General features: G+C 36.3%; 1 long non-coding RNA gene across 1 annotated transcript in view; it reads right to left on the bottom strand.

Annotated features, from left to right (window-relative positions):
- Positions 1-3513: 3513 nt before the first annotated feature.
- The window catches only part of LOC128866714 (uncharacterized), a 97831-nt gene continuing 84231 nt past the window's right edge, over positions 3514-17113 (bottom strand). Inside the window, exon 2 of the long non-coding RNA XR_008454949.1 lies at positions 3514-5124. This is a non-coding gene — a long non-coding RNA (uncharacterized LOC128866714). The remainder of the gene's footprint in view (positions 5125-17113) is intronic.

The raw sequence follows: 17113 nt of genomic DNA, 5'->3' as shown, positions 1-17113 counted from the left end.
AATCCCCGACGAAGTGTCAATCAAATGGCGAAAGAACTAGAAATATTTGACCGTAGAATCCGCCGCATACTAAAACATGATATCAAAGTAAATCCTTACAAGATCCCAAAGGCGCGTAATCTCACACCAAAGCAGCGATAAGTCAGACTTGAGAGAGCGATGGAGCTGCTTCGCTTAACCGAAACCGGTCAATTTCCGAACATTGCGCTTCCTGAGAATACAATTTTTCAAATAGAGCAATTCGTAAACTCCCAAAACGATAGGGTTTATTTGACCGAGCCTTCATACCAGAATTTGAGTCATCGGTTGGTGACCAGGACGCAGTACCCGCCACAGTTAATATTTAGTTTGGGCCGCTGTAACCGCAGATGGACCCTCTCCAATCGTTTTCATCGTGCCTGGGCTCAAGGTAAATGCGAAATATTATGGGAAAAAGTATTCTAGAGGTTGCTTTGAAGCTGTGGGCAGATAAATATTTCGGTGCAGACCATGGACGTTTCAACAGGACTTGGTACCATCTCACAAAGCTCGAGTGAACCAAGAATGACTAAAAAACAACGTTCCCAACTTCATAACGTCCACACAATGGCTCTCAAATTCACCAGATGATGGATTATTCTCTTTGGACCATTTTGGAGAGCAAAGTCCGAACTAAAGGGTTCACCAGTATCGAGGCGCGGAAAGAAGCAATTTTCCGCGAGTGGACCAAAATAGCTGCTAGTCACATTTGGGTAGCCTGCGTTTCGTTTCTGGACAGTCTCAGGGCCATAGTCAAGGAAAAAGGTGGACGTGTAGAGCAAAAACAAATTGATTCTTAATTTTGTATTATTTCACACATTTAATTTTCGAAACTATATTTATGGCCTTTTTAATTGGTTACACTTCGAGTGCCGGATCCTGCAATTTAGTACTTTTCCAAAGTAAAATTGGTGCATCATTGGCAACTAGTTTGCGTTTGCCCAATTTTAGTTGCATCTATAGAGTTCTCAAGAGCGTTTATGGAGGCCAAAAGAAAATAAATTGAAGTTGGTATAAGAAAAAGGTTGTGGAAGGAAGCAGAAACTTTTCGCGAAATAGAGGCAACTGTCGAAAGAACGCATTTCTTAGGCCAGAGAGTCATTAAAAACTTTAAAGAAAGTGGAGATTACGTATCCCGTCCACGAACTGACCGACCTCCACTACTTACAAATCGGGAGGGACGAAATATCGTGCAGCAGGTACAAAAGGTCCCTAGAGTCATGGCAAGTAAAATTGCGTAAAACATGAATTTGCACTTTTCCAAATCTGTTAGCAAAGATACTGTGCGAGAACTGTGAGAAAGGCTGGATTTTCTGCCTACTAATTAGGCAGAAGCGACTCGCCTTTGTGAATGAATATGTAAATAAGCCCAAAGGGTTCTGGAATAAAGGGAGAGAATAAGTTTTGCATTTTTGGCATTAAAGGTAGGCAACTTGTGTGGCGAAAACTAGTAACCGCCCTTGATTTTCAAAATTTGAAAGCGACTGTGAAATACGGTGGAGATGGAGTAATGGTTTGGGGTTGCATGCGTATAAAAGAAGTGGGAAACTTAGAGCTTATACAAAGTGTATTTGGGCATCTTCAAAGATAATTTGGAGCCAAGGGTTGATAAATTAGGATTAGGTCCGATTATTTGTTTCAACAAGACAATAACCCCAAGCACGTGCTCTGGTACTAAGCTTTGGTTGTTATACAGCTAAAACTCCCTAAATAGCTTTAAACTCCACGACAGTAGGTTCTACGTTACCGAAACGACCCGTATATATATCTGGCCAAGGACTGTCACTCCAGCAGCATTCCCCGTATGTAAGTATGGGGAATGTTTATGCTGCTACAACAACAGCAACAGCGACAATAAATATTCATGCTCCTAAGGTTATGTTGTTCATCTGGTGGGACCAGAAGGGCGTCATCTATTATAAACCCCTTAAACCATCTGAAACTGGCGATCGTTACCAACTGCAGCTAATACGTTTGAATCGAGCTCACAAAGAAAAGCGGCCGGAATGGAACGGTAGGCACGAGAAACTGATTTCACTGCATGCTGTATGAGAACGCCACGCCACACGTTGCTTAATCGGTTCACAAATATTTAGAGGGACTGAATTGGGAAATCTTGCCCAACTCGCCGTATTCCACAGGCATTCCACCTTCGGATTACCATCTATTCCGATCAATGCAGTCAGCCCTTATTGGAGAGTTGTTCACTTCTTACGAGAGCATCGTAAACTGGCTTAATGAATGGATCAAATCAAAAGAACTCGAATGTTTCATCAGAGGAATCCGTATGCTGCCTGAGAAATGCTGCAAATTTGTTGCTTCCAATGGCACATACTTCACATGAATTTAATTGTTTAAATTATTCGTAACTTTGGCTAAGAAAGGACGGGACCTTATTACCATACCCAAAAAAAATTAGATACCTATGAAATGAGACCCATTTCAATTTCAAACGTTTATTAACAAAAAATGGTTACAAATATAATCTTCAAAATAATAGCCATCGCTAGCGACACATTTTCCCCATCTCTCAGGCAATTTGTGGATGCCGCGCCAAAAAAATTGGCCGTCTTTGGCCGCAAACCAATCATCGAGCCATTTTTTGGCTTCTTCGTGAGAATTGAAGCGCTGCTCGGAAAGTGCGTGGCCCATCGATGCAAACAAATGATAATCGGAAGGCGCCAAATCTGGTGAGTAAGCGGCATGCACCAGCGGTTCCCAATCGTACGGGTCGCTCTTGTTCGTTGTGGCGGTGCATTGTCACATTGTCAGTTCATGCGGCACCCATCTTCCCATCTTTAAAAGCATGCCCATGTCTTTCAAACATTTGAAAACGGTTTCACTCCCAATGGGTCACTCCCAACTACGCTGCCATCATTTCTTTCTTTTTACCATCATCTTCATCCAACAATGCTTGCAATTCGGCATCCTTAAACTTTTTCGGTGGCCGGCTACGGTCCGAGTTCTCCACGCTAAAATCACCACTTCGTAATTTTTCAAACCACCTGAAGCACTGGGCTCTACCTAGAGCATGAGCTTCTATGAGCATTTAATGAGCTTGAGAAGCTTTTCTCTTCAATTGATAACAGAAAATCAACGATGTCCGCAAATCGTAGTTTGAAGACACGAAATTCGACATTTTTAAGAGCGACAAAAATGCAGTGTTGCATGAAATGTGACAAACAATGAACTGAATATTGTTGACAGATGACAGACAAAAAAAAACAAGACATTTAGGAAGGTTTAAAAATACCCCTAGCGACATCTATGGACTAATAGCTGAAAGTCTCATTTCATAGGTATCTACCTGTTAAAAAATAAATAAATAAGCAGAGAAAACTTGTGAAAATGTTGAGGTGAAATGGTTTCTTCGTGCACTTTTGGTTGTGCTTATTTTTTTGGCTGTTGGGTATTTGGCTAAGCTTCTCCTACAACTTGTAATGTGCGTCTTGATGTTGCTTTACAAAGGCGGATGCGGATCTACAGTATTATGACGCCCCTAGCAAGAGACATCTTTTTTTTTTTTTTTTTTTTTTGAAGAAGCGTTTTCATAGCAGAAATCCACGCTAAGTAACGCTTTTGAAATTGAAGCCTGCAACAGACAACTTGTGCAACGCATTGCCAACTAAATAAATCATCGCTAGCTTTTCCGGTTTTTAAGCTACGTCAGGCACCAGTTTTTGTTTTGTTATTTCGTTTCATTTACGCTCCAGCGGACCCTTGTCAATATTAATTCCGCTTGTAAAATTTTGTACCCCACTACTATTTATCGTAACATCGTAATCATTGGCTCACTTTCATTTGACATATTAATTGCGTAAATTGGCTCCTGCTGGCCAGCCACTCAAGCCATCATCGCGCTTAACCGAGAGCCCTTCATTAATCAATCACGCCAGGCAAAATCGCATTCGACTTATTTCATTACAATATATTTACACGCATACACATACACAAGCCATGTACATGTGAGGATATTACGTAGCAGTAGGACAATTAAAATCCTTAAAATTAATGGTTCATTGCAGGTCCAATCAGTAAGTGCCAGTGTGAGTGCACACTAATACCGCTGCAAAGAACTCCCATCAACATGGCAAATAAAGTAAATGTAAAATAAATTTGTATCTAATGTAACCAACTGGGAAATCACAAAAATTATCAAACATACACGCACACACACACACACGCACACACACTCATACAGCAACACAGAATATGGAAATAACCGAACTCCTGGTTTCCCAAACAATGAAGAAGTGCGGACTGGGCGGGCAGCCATGTATGACTAAGTGATAAACAAATGCCGTTGTCATGCCGCATTGTATCACAATAATAGGCAGCAGCAAAGCGGCAAAAGAAGAAGGCAAGCGCAAAGAGGGAGCGACCGAAGAAAGGTAAGCCCGTGGCAGAAATATTGTACTTTGCATTTATGTGGGCTTACCAAAAAAATTACGAACCGATAAACAAGTATTTGGAAAATCCCACGAGTGCTACGTAATCTTGCAACAACCCAACATTAACACGCAACGTAGAACGCACAGCAGCAACAACAAGCAGGCTGTCATTACCTGACTGGCTATTGTGTCACTTCAGGGGGGTACCTTTTTTATTTTTCCATTTTTTTTCATTTTTTTGGCATACAGCTCGGTGTGGATTACCGGTCGTCAGGTGTGTCAGGGCCTTCAACTCGACACAAACTCACACGCCGGTAATTTTCTTCTTTTTTTGGTTTTGTTTTTTTTTTTGCTACTAAATGCTTAATAAGCTTCCTTTGCATACTTTAAGGCGTTGAATATGCGTACACTTGAATGTGTTTTGCTCCAGCTTACCGTAGGTATGCAAACATTTGTGTGTGCATTATATATTTATACATATCGAAATACCTATTATGGGCGCCTTATATGTATGTGTGCATGTGTGTGTGTGAGAGAGTATATTGCACGATATTTTCAGGCCTTTGTACTAAAAAACTGCTGTTCACTCTCCGCTCTTTGTGGACTGCCAGTGCTAATATATTCGGTTACATTCTTCTACTCGCTAACTTCAGTCGTTTCGTCTACAAGCAAATTTGCTGCTTCTCCAACAACAAGAAAAACACTGTTCACTTACCTGAAATGAGAAAGAAGAAGAAAATAAAATATGAATAATGTTGCTTAAGGCATCGGTGGGAAATTTCTGCATAAATACGAAACGTGAAGCAAAGCATGAGCAAATATTGCATAACAAATTTACTAAGGCTTTGAGAAAATTTAAAAAATATTGCTTCGTTTTTTGCATTCGTATTCATATATCGAATAAATGTGCATGCAATTTACCGCTAAAGCAAATATATTAATAAAAAAAAATAAAAAAAATTATAACAGAAAATTCTGTGCCTATGTAGGATATTGGGTGGGTATAAATAATAATGTTTTATTCGTTTCAGCAGAATGGAATGGCATAGCCGCTAACATGCAAGGAAAAGAATTGGCTGTGAGGTACCAAAGTTACATAAAAAAAGTGCGTGTAGCGTAGTACACATCCACCTTTTATCTTTCCTCTCTCTATTCTTTCTACTGATATCTATCCGGGTGTAGTGCAATGGTCCACTGACTGATTGTTTGGACTTGTACAGACCCCCACAAATCTAGTCTACACATAACAGAAGTGAAAGTTTCAAGGCAGACAAAGAAAGAGGGAGAGACCCGAGACAGAATGAGAGAGAGAGAAAGAGAGAGAGAGAGATAGAGTGAAAGAATATATCTCTAAATAAATTCACAACATTTGCAGAAAATACAAATAGACAAAATTTACAAAAAACGGAGAAGGGTCGACCGGTGTAGGTAAATGCCGGACACAAACCGTGGCAACAACGCGCACTACTCCGAGCGTTTATTACCCTAACAAACGCAGTAATTCCAGGACGCAACAACGGCACAAACTACCCGCAGCAATGGCACCAATTACCACATGGCAATACCAATAAATCCGACGCCGGAATGGATAGCACTTTACGAAGGGTGGTTAAATTTCAAGAACCGATGTTGAATGTGAACCATACATAAACGACAACGACACCGTTGTACGCCTTTCTTTGGGGTTGTTTGAAAGAAAAGGTGTACGTCGATAAGCCAGCAACAATTCAAGAGCTAAAAGATGAGATAATTCGGCACATTAATGGCATAGAACCTCAATTATGCCCTAGAGTCATCGAGAATTTGGACCATCCGCGGTGGTCATTTGGCCGATATTTTGTTCCATACGTAATTGAGCCATACCAATATTAGCATAATGAAGAAAAATAATAATAATTTTCTAAAAAAATTGTATTTTATTCAAAATCAACACCGGCCCTTAAAACTTAGCCACTTAGTACGCACAAGCACTAGCCAGGAAACGGAAATAAGCGCCAAAAAGTACGCACCAAAAAAAACGCCAAAAAAATTGAAACCAAACAACGCCCCAAACAGTAGGCACCAAGGAAATATAACACAAAAAGTAGGCACCAAAATTATTTTTCCTACAAGTTTGCGCCAACAAACAAGCGCCAAAAAGTAGGCAGTGTTACTTCTCACTAGAAATTAGCAACCACAAGGAAAAGCTCAGGAAAAATAGCCTAAAGTGTATCTAAGATATGTATAAGGTATAGCTCTCTCACTCCTTTTCCTCTACGTTATATCTTTTTTCTCTTTCGCGGAACGAAAATGCTCAAAACGTTGCATGGCCTTAAAATTTTACTCTCCATTCTCGCTCGTCCATCGAAGCCTAGGAAGTCTCACTTGAAAAATATGAAATATATTTAAAAAAATTATATTGGATTGGCAACTAAGTAAATTGTGGATTTCACTCATAGATGGTTTCAGTTGAAGTTTTAGGTGTACAGACGTAGTACAAATGTAAAACACATTTTGTTATTTGATAGTTGGCAATTAAGCTGTGAATCAGTAAAAAAGTGTTTTGATCGGTTACAACAACCAAATAAATTAATTTATAAGCTGAAGTATTTGAAAGTGCAGCAACAAGAGAAGTGTATTGACTGCGCTAAATTAATTTTCGTAAAAGTTATTGCCTTGCACTAATGCTTACCAGCAGTTAACAGGAAGTGAGCGGTAAACAATGTTAATGCTATTCATCTAAAGACTCTTTAGGTATTGCATTCTAATTAATTTTACGACAAGGCTCATAGACTGCGCCTTTAGTTTAAGTTCTTTCATCATATTGCCCAAAACAAACTTTTGTTTAAGTTCGCTGCAAGCGACTGAGTTTTTCTTCGATGTAGCTAAACATATTATTGCAATTTCTGGAGCTTACACAACTTTAGATGTCCCGATGTGCATACAAACATACACACAAATATTGTTTTACACTCATTCCTGACACAAAAATAGACTCCCTTATATTTCAACATAATTAAAGCACATCAACGTGGCGCACAAGTTTCTCGCCCACGAAATACTCGCTAACTACATTCGCATATTCACACTTCTGTCTCACAATCCGATCTGGCGAGGCGCGCTGGCGAAGACGGAAGCCTTTGTAATTTGGCTTGTTTTAATGTCGGAAGTGCTCATGTATGTATTGTGTTTAAACGCGGCTATCAAACGAAATGCACACACTTGCATCGAAATAGGTGGGGGGTATTTATACCCCCACATGCAAACATAGCTGCGCTATAATAGAAATACTGAGGAAGTGAAGAAAAATTCTAGTTCAGCACTGGTGCATTCATATCACTTTGGAACCACTTCGCTCCTCATGACGCCAGTAGTGGCAACTGTCTTCAGAGAGAGACAGTGTGACAAAGCTAAAATTGAGAAATATCCAGCGTTGTGTTACGTTGCGAAGTAGCAGTTTTTGGTTGCAATTCGGATGGTAGTCCGCTGATTGACGTACGGATGATTTTGCTTTGGCGGCGGGCCAAGTAAGACAGAAGTTTGTTAAGCGTCAAATATATTCGTTGATATTGATGAAGATCGTTTTGGTAAGCCTAAAAAATAAATTTTTTCCCAAAAACAAAAAATATTGTTAAAATACATAAATTTCATTCTAAAAAAATTCATCCTAAAAAATTTTCCTTCAGACAATTTTAATCAAGTGAAAAAATTCAAAAAAACATTTTTAAAATGATAAAAACAACCAAGAATATTTCATTCTCTATCACACAAAAAAAATTTTTTAAGTGTATACATATTTTTTTAATTTAATTATAATAATAAGAATCTTTGAAAAATAAAAAAAAATTAAAAAACAATCAATGATAAAAATTTTTTAAGTATTTATTTCATCCTCAAAAAGTTTAATTACCTAAAAAAATTAAAAAAAGTTTATTTTTGGAAATGTTCAAAAGAACCAACTATATTTCATTCTCCACCATATAAAAAAAATTATTAAAGTATATTTCATCTTCAAAAAATTTTAATTATTAAAAAAATTAAATTTTATATTTATAAAAACAAATGCTAAAAAAATCAATAATAAACATTTTAAGTACATTTATTTCATCCTCAAAAATTTCAACTAACTAAAAAAAATATTGGAAATGTTAAAAAGCCAAGAATATTTCATTTTCCACAATACAAAACAATTTTCGAAGTATATTTCATCTTCAAAAATTTTTTATTAATTAAAAATAAAAACAAAAGCTTTTTCAAAATGTTAAAAGGAACCAATGATACTTTATTCTACCCCACACAAAAAAGCATTTTTGAATATAAATAAATTAAAATAATAAAAAAAAATTTTTTTTCAAAAAATTAAAAAAAACCATTGATAACATTTTTTGTAAGTGGATATATTTCATCCTCAAAAAATTTTTTTTAACTGAAAACATTAAAAAAATTTTTTGAAAATGTTAAAAAGAACCAACGAGTATGAAATTTCTCCACAACACAAAAAAAAAATTTTGAGTATATTTCATCCTCAAAAAATTTTAATTAATAAAAAGACTCAAAAAAAAAACTGTTTCAAAATGTTAAAAGCTGTTAAAGGATACTTTATTCTAGTCCACACCAAAAAAAACTTTAGAATGTAAATAAAACAAAATAATAAGAAACAGTTTTTTTTTCAAAAAATTAAAAAAAAAAACCGAATGATAAAATTTTTTTTAAGTGGAATTATTTCATCCTCAAAAACTTTTTATTAACTGAAAACATTAAAAAACAATTTTTTAAAATATTTTTAAAGTATATATATTTCATCTTCAAAAAAATTTTAACTAATTAAAAAAATTATTGTAGAAAAAATAAAAAAAAATGTTAATGAAATCAATGATACACATTTTTGAAGTACATTTTTTTCATCCTCAAAAATTTCAACTAATTAAAAAAAAAAGTTTTGGATATGTTAAAAAAAACCAAGAATATTTCATTCTCCACCACACCACAAAAAATTTTACGAAGTACATTTCATCTTCAAAAAAATTTAATTAATTTAAAAAATTCAAAAAAATAAAAAAATAAATGTTAAAAAAATCAATGATAAAAATTTTTTAAGAACATTTATTTCATCCTCAAAAAAATTTACTGGTTAAAAAAAATAATTTTGAAAATGTTAAAAAGAACCAAGAATATTTCGTTCTCCACCACACAAAAAAAAAATTTCTAAGAATATTTCATCCTCAAACAATTTTAATTAATTAAAAAAAATTAAAAAAACTTTTCAAAACGTTAAAAGGAACCAGAAAATTCTATAAAATTAAAAAAAAACCCAATGATAAAATGTTTTTAAGTGGATATATTTGATCCTCAAAAAAATTTGATTAACTAAAAACCATCAAAAAAAAAAAAATTTTTTTTTAATATATATTATCTTCATAAACTTTAAATTAAATAAAATATTAAAAAAAAAATTTAAAAAATTTAAAAAAATCAATGATAAGAAATTTTTAAGTACATTTTTTTATCGTTGAAAAACTTTAATTAATTTAAAAAATTCGAAAAGAACCAACCATCCATTTTTTAAGTATACTTCATTTTCAAAAAATTTAAATGAAATAAAAAAGTTAGAAAAAACTAAAACAAATGTAAAAAAACACCCTAAGATAATTTCCTCTTCAGCACGCAAAACAATTTTTTAAATAAAAAAAATTAACAAAAAAATGTGTATAAAAATGTAAAAACATCGAAGGATGCAAATTGAAAAAAAATATAATTAAGTAAAAATATAATAAAGAAAACATTTTGAAAATGTAAAAAAACCCAATAATATTTCACTCTCCACACTTTTCTCAAAAAAGTCTCTACAAAAATTTTCAACATTAAATCCATCTCAAAATTATAAAAAAATTTCAAAGTATTTAAAATACAGTTTACTTCTTGTTTCACTCAAGCCTCCAAATAAACCATTTTTATAAAAATTCACGACAGTTTCCAAAATTGGCGTTTGAAACATTTTAATTTTTTTAATTTCATTTGCTGCGACTTTGCTGTGGGAACGCTGCGTAGCTGCACTGCCGATTTGCCATCAGCAAAGCGTCAGTAGCACAAATAAAAATGCAACTCCACTGCCACTGTGTGGTCGAAATCTGCACAGAATGAAAGCATAGCAACAGTCAGGGGAAAATTACACCATCAAGCTGTTGCTTTGGCTACCGCTTTGCTTTCGCACAGATTTCTGAACGGCGCAACAGCAGTAACGATAAACTGTGCTATGTAGTGCTGTTGCTTCACAGCTTCGGCTATTAAAGCAACAGCACATACGAAGAGCAAAGAATATCTGAAACTGCGCTGTGACTCAACTGTTTGAAATTTTGCAGTCAAGGCAACAACACAGCAAACTGGAGCCACCATTTCAGCTGTGCTGCGAGCTCGTTGTGGGCATGTGTGCAGTACAGCAAAGCAATAAAAGTTAAAAAAAAAACAAAGAATTACTTTAGCAGCACAGTAACAGAAAATGTTTAGTGTTGTTGCTGTTATGCTGGCAGTTTTTCAAACACTTTCCAAAATACTTGGAACACTTGAAATGAAATCACTCAGGTTCAGCCCTCCACTCGATTCATCGATTCATACTCAAATACACAAAACCCAACTCCTTCTTGAAAACACTGCCATATCTGGAATACTTAAGCTGAGTCCCCTTCCGTACCAACTTACATTTCTTGAGAGTACTTTCCCTATATGATGTATTGGAAAGAATAGATAACACAATCGCCAAAGTTATTATATCTTATTTCGAAAGCGATTTCAAAGTGAAAAAAAGCTTTTAAAACAAGAACTATTGCAAAAAAGTCTGCAACGAAGGACAATCTGGCACTCTCTTGCCTATCTGCATGACAATTTCACTAACTTTTTGCATGGAAAATCGAAGAGAAATCAGAACAACTTAGGCCACATCGCCATATAAAATTCATAAGTTGTTGTACCAGTCATGACTGTAAATTTGTTACAAGCGCATCAGTTCGCACTCGCGAATTGCTCTGTGGGTTATATAGGCCACAATTACATTTGCTCTGCACCCTTCGCATGTTTGTGTGTGAAGGCTTGAAATCCTACAGGATATAACCCCATTCCGGTTGGTGGCACGCCGAGAATAAATACGCTTTGCACTGATGAACGTGTGCTAAGCTCTAGCTTAATGAAATAATAGTGCACCACAAGCGCTCAACACAACGCACACACACACACTCGTCCAAACAGATAATTGTATAGTGTGTAGCACAGGGTGGCCCAAATGAACTGTAACTAAGCAACTATAAACTAAACTTTTGAGCTCTCATACCGCAACTTCAACTGATAGCAGTTGATTCTATTACAAGCAAGCGGAAGTATTTATGTACTATGCACTTGCTTGTCTCAGATTTTGGAAAAAAATATGTGCGAAATGCAGGTAGCAGCTAATTTTGGCACTCTGAAAAGGTCAGTAACGTTGATGATTGTCCTGATCGCGGAAGTGCAAGCAAAGTCTCAAAAAAAGACGAAAAAAAGATTCTCGCATTATTCTCGAAAGATCCAACTTTGACTTTACGTGGAGCTGCTGTGAAATTAAAAGCAAAAGGTGTTGACATATCTTACGGAACGATTTGCAGGCACTTGCTTGCCAATAAACTGAAATATCGCAGTACTTTGGAAAAACCAATGTTGAGTGCAAAACACGTTGAAAAACGAGTGGAATGGGCGAAGAAAAACTTGGACCGCGATTGGAGCAACATAATTTGTTCTGATGAATCCTCCTTCTGGGCTTTTCCAAGCATCAAACACGCCCGGAAAACCTCCACCAGTAGGATGCTTCGACGGACTGTTAAACACGCCGTCAAGGTACCTGTTTGGGGGTGCTTCTCAAACAAAGTTTTCGGTACTTTGTTCTTATTTACCGAGAATTTAAATGCCGAAAAAATGAATAAAATATATGAAAAGCCTTTGTTACCATCTGCTAAGCAATGGCGTATCAAGAAAAATGAAAGCTGGATACTTCAAGAGGACAACGATCCAAAACATCGGAGTCGAGCGTGTAGCGAGTGGAAGGCGCAAAACGGATTTGTCACTTTAGATTGGCCATCTCAGTCACCGGATGCAAATCCCATAGAAAATGTGTGGGATCTGAAAATGCAGCTTCGCAGACGCCGGCCATGTAATTTAGATCAACTTTCTCGACAAATTCGGAAAATTTGGAGGTCTGTTCCGGTAGAATATGCAGAAAAACTAGTGGAAAGTATGCCCCGACGGTGCCAGGCTCATCAGTTTCAAAGTAAAAGAACGGCTAATTCTCCTTTTAGTGGCAACAAAAGGAGCTAAAGACATTCAGCGAGCCTCCATATATTTTATTGAAAGTGGCAATCTTTCCAATCTGACTTCCTGCTTCATGACCGCCATCGTTTAGTGTTTCTGAGCTGTAGCGTCATGGCTAATGCAGAGGTTTACTGCGAATTAAGCTTGAAATGTGGTCCAAATACGCAAATACTCATATTTTCTCTATCAACTCTTTTTCTTAGGTATTTGGTCGAGCTTCTCCCCCATTTTTTGAAAAACATTTTTATAGGGTCTACAATTTTATGCCGACTCCGAACAATGGATAGTCTTTTATGCTAAGTTCAATGCACGGAGTGCCAACCTCTATTGGCAAAACAATCGGCTACGGCGAAAGTGCTCTGAAGATTTAAGGCCTGCTGCGGGTTTCAAACCCAACATAGCGAATGGAAATTATGCTCAAGCCCTTGGCTTGGCCGACAGGGGCTCTCAGTTTTCTCTCAGAGAGAGGAAGCTATCATACAACTATACGGAATATGGTATATATGAACGTATATATGAAGCAATTGCTGAGAGGACACTTGTCACACTTTGTTACGACTGAAAAGCGGGCTACAAGCTCAATGTCATTTTTCTTCATAAAATATGGTCAGAAATCAAAAATAATATAATGAGTACTGAGGGGTTCCTGAAATGTGTCTGGTGGTGAACGAGGAACGAAGTACCTCCTGTCATCAAACAAACAGTCGGCGCACTCGCGAATCAGCAGCAACGTCACTATTGATACTTATGATTTGAGGTTGTAAGAGACTTCGTTTATCTAGGAACCAGCATTGACACCGATAATAATGTCAGCGTTGATATTCAACGACGAATCTTTCTTGCCAACCAGTGCCACTTTGGACTAATTGCAATTGAGGCAATTGAGTAGTAAAGTCCTCTCTCGACAAACAAAACTAACACTCTACAAAGTTCTCATCAGAAGCTTGGACGATGACAACAACCGATGGAGCGTTTGCGAGAAAGATATTCTACGGAAGATTTTTGGATCTCTGCTCGTTGGTCATGACGAATATCGCAGCCGTAGAAGCGAGGAGCTGTATGAGCTTTACTACGACATAGACATAAAGGTCCACCGACTTCGTTGGCTGAGTCATGTCATACGAATGAAAACAAACGCTCCGGTTTTGAAAGTATTCGAAGCGGTACCAGCTGGTAGCAGAGGAAGAGGAAGGCCTCCTCTGCCTTGCAAAGCTCAGGTGGAGAAGGACTTAGCTTCATTTGGTGTGGTGAATGGTTAGCAGATGTTGGCTGAAATAGGATTTTGAGGTTTATAAGCGTCACTGCTTCATGAATTAGTAATTTGCCAAACTGTGGCACAAGAAAGGGCGTGAAACACTGAGCAAAATGCGACGTTGACGTTCTACCAGCAGCAACTTAACCTGATTAGAACTTATATGAAAGCTCATGCTAGAGTTTAATTTGAAAAATTTCAAATTGTCGCACCAAGAATTTGTTTTTTTTTTTCGTTGGGAAAAGTTAATTTCAATTAAAAGTATTCCAGAGTTCTCAGTTTGATTCCATTGTGTCACCCTTTACGTTACAAAACACATGTGCAGCGACCCATGCACGCATACTCGTACATGTGTGAATATGTATGTGTTTTCTAGGCATACTTTGTAGCACCGACAACGCTTTCCATTTACAACTTAGAGCCGGCGTCCATTACTTTACTTTAAAAATCACTTGTCCCCCGACAAACAAATCCCTCGTTACTCTGTGGTAAGTTTTTCACTTTCTTTTCACTTCCTACTTTTCTGTTCTCGAGCTCTGCACAAACATTCGTCGGAGTTATTGCAAAGTACGTTTAAAGTTTGGTCTGCAGAGCAGCTTGCATGGCTGGTTTTCGCTTGTACTTGCCGCCACTTGTCCTGCTTCATGTACATATTTTTTTTTTTTTTTTTTTTTGTTTTCTTCTCTAGACATTTGCACCGTATTGCAAAGTTTCAACTTTTTTTATATGCACTGTTAATTTCCTTTCAATGCTCACCAACATGTCGGTTCTGATCCTCTTTTGTCCACTACCTTCGCCCTGCACCGGTAAGTATCACTCACTAGCATTAATTTAATTTCTTTCAATTTGGTTTTTTCCCCTCTATTATACTTAAAATTTCAGGTAATTTTAGTCTCAGCGTATCTTAGTTGGGGTCCACTGATTTTTTTATTTTTTATGTAAAATTTTTTTATATATACTTTTTTTCATTTAAACTCGAATATATGCAAGTGTGTGTGCATGCAAAAGTTCGTTGTGGTTTTGCAAAACTTTTGCTCGTGATAATTGAAATAATGAGCTTTGAAGTTACTTGGGTCGTTTGCTTGCTGACTGTTAAAAACTCTACACAACTATTTTGGCAATTGCAGCGCTATATTTTCGGCAAATATATATCTTCAGAAACTTTTGAGATATTGAAAAATAAATGAGTTGATTTAGCAGGCTCTTGAATGGAAATTTAATTATTGCACACTGTGAAAGTTTTGAAGGAAGAAATCTCGATAAATTTCTTGTAGAAAATTCTGCTACTCAGTAAATTTACATTAACCTTGCAGAGAACAGTGAGGTTAAAGAGAAAATTAAGGTTTTTTTATACAAATTTATAACCTTTTTGATAAATAACCGGAAACATATGAATGTTGTGGTATTAGCCAAATAAGCTTGAGTCGAATGAGTTGTTCAAAAACACAAAAAAAATATATATATACGAAAAAGTTTTCATTTTCCAAATGCGCATCTATGCTTCGGGTATGTAATATTTATTTCGGGATTGAATTAAAAAAATTCCGATTATTTACCCTTAGCACTCTGCACACTTTTGTACCACTGCCTACTAGCAACACGGCACATTTTTCTTGCGAAACGAGTGAAAATAAGTCTTATTTGAATGAATGAAATGAAGAATCAGACGTGCCCATGTATGTTTTTAATTTCCTTTATTTTATACAAATGCATTTTCTTCTTGTAAATGGAAGGTAAACTTAAATTTTGTAATTCCCCCTTTTACTTGAAATTAATCACAAGCAGTTAAAACTAGAAGATCGATTTTGTCGCTGTCTTTTTACATAATGTATACTATCAGGGAGGAGATTGGATGCTCCTCTCCAATCCCTACCAGGCCCTTACGTATAGGTATCCTATCTAATAATATTTAAATAGGTTCAGAACGAAATGCTCCTATTGCTCGCTCTCTTCATGAACTCAATGAGATCTCGAATTCTATTGACTTTGAGTTTACTTTATCTAAACTATGTTTTTCTGCCTAATTAACCTGTCTATTGTCGGTTAATTTTTTAATAGCGATGTTTTTGAAGTATCCGGTGAGTAGAAAAAAAGAGTGCGTGAAGCGTAGTACACATAAAAAAAGTGAAACTTTCAAGGCAGACAAAGAAAGAGGGAGAGACCCGAGAGAGAATAAGAGAGAGAGGGAGAGAAAGAGTATATATATATCTAAATAAATTCACAACATTTGCAGAGAATACAAATAGACAAAATTTACAAAAAACGAAGAAGGGTCGAGCGGTGTAGGTAAACGCCGGACACAAGCCGTGGCAACAACGCGCACCACTCCGAGCATTTATCACCCGCACAAGTGCAGCGATTCCAGGACCGCAGCAGCGGCACAAATTACCGCAAGGCAATACCAATAAATCCGGCGCTGGAATGGATAGCACTTTATAGTACGCACAAATACTAGCCAGGCAGCGGAAATAAGCGCAAAAATGTAGGCACCAAACAAACAAACGCCGAAAAAATTGGGACCGAAAAATGTCCCAAAAAGTAGGCACCAAGAAAATATAACGCCAAAAAGTAGGCACCAAAAATATATTTCCTACAAATGTCCAAACAAGCGCCAAAAAGTAGGCAGTGTTATTTCTCACTAGAAATTAGCCACCACAAGGAAAAACTCAGCAAAAATAGCATAAAGTGTTTCTAAGATATATATAAGGTATAGCTCTCTCTCTCCTTTTCCTCTACGTTATATCTCTTTTCTCTCTCGCGGAACGAAAATGCCCAAAACGTTGCATGTCCTTGAAATTTTACTCTCTATTCTCGCTCGTCGATCGACGCCTAAGAAGTTTCACTTCAAAAATTTGATAATTTTGAAAATGTTGGTATAGAGTTTTGTAAAGTGAAAAAACATCGTCGGCTGGTTTTAAGACTTTTTATAAGTAAAAAAAAGTAGTACAAACGAAATAGTGAAAAAGTTTTGAAAAAACATTGATAATTTTTGTATAGAGCGAAATATTTTTGGTTCGTTTTAAAATTTTTAGTATAAAAAATTAGTGTAACGATTTAAAAAAAATTTGAAAATTTTGGTACAACGATTTTAAACTGAAAAGCTCCGGCTTTTTCAAAATTCTTAGCATAAAAATTAATAAGTTTG

The sequence above is a fragment of the Anastrepha ludens genome, chromosome 6 (genome assembly GCF_028408465.1).
Source record: "Anastrepha ludens isolate Willacy chromosome 6, idAnaLude1.1, whole genome shotgun sequence".
NCBI lineage: Eukaryota > Metazoa > Arthropoda > Insecta > Diptera > Tephritidae > Anastrepha > Anastrepha ludens.
The sequence above is the reverse complement of the archived record's forward strand: the minus strand, read 5'-3'. Positions and strand labels throughout refer to the sequence as shown.